At 36.6% G+C, this 4,312-nt stretch overlaps 1 long non-coding RNA gene across 1 annotated transcript in view; it reads right to left on the reverse strand.

The window, feature by feature from the left end:
* Window positions 1–323: 323 nt before the first annotated feature.
* The window catches only part of LOC135219628 (uncharacterized), a 23,652-nt gene continuing 19,663 nt past the window's right edge, over window positions 324–4,312 (reverse strand). The window contains exons 2-3 of the long non-coding RNA XR_010315472.1: window positions 3,928–3,967; window positions 324–1,057 (exon numbers count right to left, since the gene is read on the reverse strand). This is a non-coding gene — a long non-coding RNA (uncharacterized LOC135219628). The remainder of the gene's footprint in view (window positions 1,058–3,927; window positions 3,968–4,312) is intronic.

Raw genomic sequence — 4,312 nt, forward strand, 5'->3', positions numbered from 1 at the left:
ATTTCATTTCTATAAGAGGGCATGGCTTGCATAAGATCGTAATATCTTCTTAGGAAAACAGAAACAAAGCGACATAAATTCAGGCATGGTTATCAAAAGGTAGCAGTAACTAAAATTAATGCTTTAAGGCAGCGAAACGTACATAAATACTTCTTCTTATGCAGACTTAACATACAGGAACAAAATAAACGTAACAAAATAATAACATATATTGGGTATAAAAATGTATACATTGTCTAAATACAATATTTTAGTGACATACACCGCGAATACACAAACAAGCACAAAACTTACAAAGTAAAGGCAAGTAAACCGTACTCTTAACAACCACTACTAATATACGAAACAGTCACGATATCAGATTCTGGTAAAAAAAAAATTGGTGCTCTACGGGGCAGGATTCAGCACAGGACAGGATCAAATCAAATATACATGGATCATTCTATTGGTAACAGAACGTTAGCGTGTGTTTCTTACTAACAAAAAAAAAATCAGAGAATCTGCAAAGTTGAATCACGTAAATGACAGTTTCTGATGAGGTTAACTCGAGAATAAATAAGAGAATGTATTCAATCACATAACTGAGCCACCAAGAATATTAATACACCAACGCATTACATACAAGAGCAAACATATAATGAACTAAATTTATAAACGAGGCAAAAGATAAACATAGAAACAAACAATACAAAATCAAAGGATATCAAGCACTTAACCAGCGCTCAGGTAATACCAGAAAAAATAAAACAACGAACACCAAGCAAGCATGCAAACGCCACACACAAAGTGCATTAGCTCTGACAAATAAAAACGCAAATATAATCCAGGACGCTGTTAATCAGTTTTCCGAACCTTGCCATTGTACAAGACTAGTCGGCGTCTACTGGTGACTGTGCATTATCGGTGGCACGGAGACCATCTGGTCTTGAGGGTATAATACCTTCGGCAAGCAATATTCTCTCTCTCTCTCTCTCTCTATGAGGCTGCTCTTCTCTCTCCCTCTCAGGAGGCTGACTGGCGCTGACATTGATTACATGAGGAAAGCAACACGAGATAGCTGAAAAATAGTTAAAATAACGTTTGGTTGTACTGATAAAGTACATGAGAAGCCTGTTATGTGGGCAGTTATCAAGAATGGTATTCTCTAGAAAACAATGATGTCATTTGCAACCACAGTGTGAGCTCAAGAGCAAAATCCCTTGGGTGAGAGTGAAGGGTCCAATATTACTCTGGGACTTCGTATATTACGTTTTAGTCAGTTGAGATAAAATTCTGATCCAGAAAACCTTTAATATGTTTAACGTGACTCTATTGCTTTTAACCTTAGATGACCGGTTGATAACCCAATTCTGTACAGGGAGGAGTTAAGGAAAAACTGCCTATGAATACCATAAAGATTAATAAGGAAAAAGCTAACTAAAAATCATCTAACCGACAAAATCAAAACTACTAATATGGTTGCGTTCATTCTCATAAATAATGTATAATGTATATGTAAGGTATTCTTTTCTCTTTCTATATATAGAAATTGCTCGGAACATATTACTATGTATTACTTAAACAACATTCAAAGTAAGCACAATAAACAGTTCCTTGAGAATAAATATTAAAAGGAGAACTTCACAGTTGACAAAAAAATTTCAGTTTTCTCATAAAAATCTGATTAAACTGGATGTTTTCGATCTGACTTACTCCCCTCATCCTTTATGGCCTCCCAGGTGTTAAATCAGAAGGAAATTGGCCACCCCCTGCATAAATGTCAGTTTAATGTCCTGTCCCAAGGACCCTTTTGTCAAGCATATCTTTTGAGTCACAAACCCCGGAGTGCAAAACATAATTAAAACACCTGGCCCAAACCGATAATTATTCCTTGAGCTCGCGCGTTACCCAAGCCGTAAAGGTTAGTGTAACGCACGATAGTCAATTTAATAGGATTACGGCTCGTATATGTGCTATTAAAGCGAGCATATGCCTGTGTAGCTGCGTGAATTAATTTGGTTCTATAAACTATACTCAAGTCTGACTTGCGTATGGCCATTGTAGATGTCGGTCATAAAACTGTTTAGGATGAATATTACTGTTATCGGGAAGTTGAAACCGCCATAAGATTTACGAATCATGGCAGAACGAGATCGCAATGAGATCGATATTAAGGTACAGAAAAATTTAAAGAAACTTCTTCGTAGCACGGACGGAAGCAAGTCTAAAAGAAAGTTAGGTTTTAGGTACACAGGGGACATCTAAATCTCAAATAGCTGATACCGCGAGAGAAAGAATTGTGGTCATTAATGAGTAACGGAGAACGTGGGAGCTTTATCTAGTTTGAATTATAGTGAGATGGATCTCCGAGGACAGAATGCCATAAGACTGACCAAAACATTTGAAGATTGCGTAAGTTTGGCCTGGTTACTTACCTAATGCTCCCTTTTTATAATTCTCCAAGGGCTTACAAGACACTACAGTAATTAATGATGCCATATAATGAAGCATGAAAGACAACTTAACAATAGCGTGGAGGAAGAGGAACTGAGTTTGAGAAAGCTATGCTGAAGGTTTGGGTTAGCTAGGGATGACTAGGTTAGGTCAGATTACGGGATGCAACAAGAATATCACTGCTATCCTGATATACAGCCGCTTCTACTATAAAAAAATCGCCCAGAAAACCGATAAGAAGGATATACGAAATTTTATGACGAAAAAAGTTGTACAACTGACACTGGAGGAAGAGGGAAAGTCAATTTTCGTATTGTAATATAGCCACCGTGAGTCAAATTGACAGAGGGATCTGAATTCATTAATGAAAAAGGAACAGGAATAACAAGAAGAGCTTTCATCATGCCAAGTCTCTTCGTTTACCAAAATGGTCAATTCATTTTGTGCTGAGGCAACGTGATTCATTTTCTAACGGGATATCATAGCCGGCGCGAGTCTGTTTGATAAAGGAGTCTGAACTTCATATTACAAAAAAACAGAAATGACTACAGAAGCTTTCCTCGAACCAAGACTCCGCTTACCAAAGATGGTCAAAATTCATTTCGCGGCGAAGCACAGTAAGGTTGCGAAACTTGGACAATGAAAGAGGCGACACCTGGTTCGAACAAGGCAAAAAGTGAGACGGAGGGAGGTGACTGAAGAAGCCAACTGCATGTTGCCTTACAATTAATGCTAACCGCCCGAGAAGCGGGAAACTGGAACACTAATTGAAAGAATGAAAAAAACAGCTGCTCATGTACCGTGAATAAACCGGGTTATTTCAATAGAAACTTGGACAATGAAAGAGGCGTCGAACAAGGCAAAAAGTGAGACGGAGGGAGGTGAGTGAAGAACGCCAACTGCAGTGTTGCCTTACAAATGAAATGCTACCGAGAAAGCGGGAAACTGGAAAAACTAATTGAAAGACGGAAAAACCGCTGCTCATGTACCGTGAATGAAACGGTTTATTTAATGTAGAAACTGACAGGATTACAAAAACATTTAGTTAATGAGATTGTACACCTACACGTGTGAGGATCAAGTATTCAGCAATAAATAAATAAATAACTAAATGGCAGAGCATTTCCAGAATGTCACAGTTCAAAATCTACTAAAATTACAGATTATTTTATGACTAGTAAAACTGTCGTGTTGTCACAACATTTTCATGGAGATAAACATCTCTGACTATCAAAAGCATACCTGTCATTTTCATAAGTAATATATATATATATATATATATATATATATATATATATATATATATGTATATATATAGTTAACACATGCTTCTAACAGCCTTACTAACAACGGAAATATCCTCCTCGGATATCGATTACGAAACGCCCAAAATAACCGAAACTTTCGGAATAGGCTTCATGAAGACCACTTATGTCGACTGACCTTATGCGATGCATAACATTAAAAGAAAATAAATTAGTATAATCCCCTTACCTTTCAGGGATTAATCCTAACCCCTTTCAGCGCAGGTCATCTGGAAAGGGAAGAGGAGAAATGTCAAATGATGAAGGATTGATCGAGTGAATATTGTAGGCGGGAATACAATGGAAAAAAAATACAAAAAATAACAGACACCGAGACTGTAATTTTAGGTGAGCTTCCAGTTCAAAGAAGAAAATTGCACATAAATATATTCTGGGGCCATAATAGAAGAATCATATAATTATGCATTTCGATGAAATTAGGACCAAGACATACAACGGGAAATATTGTTAAATAAAAAAAAAAAAAAAAAAAAAAAAAGAATACGTTCACAATATAACTACAGGTAGGTATTATGAAATTAAGTTAAATATGAAAAATAATTCCTGATTAATTG

Source organism: Macrobrachium nipponense, chromosome 1 (genome assembly GCF_015104395.2).
Source record: "Macrobrachium nipponense isolate FS-2020 chromosome 1, ASM1510439v2, whole genome shotgun sequence".
In the NCBI taxonomy this organism is placed as follows: Eukaryota; Metazoa; Arthropoda; class Malacostraca; order Decapoda; family Palaemonidae; genus Macrobrachium; species Macrobrachium nipponense.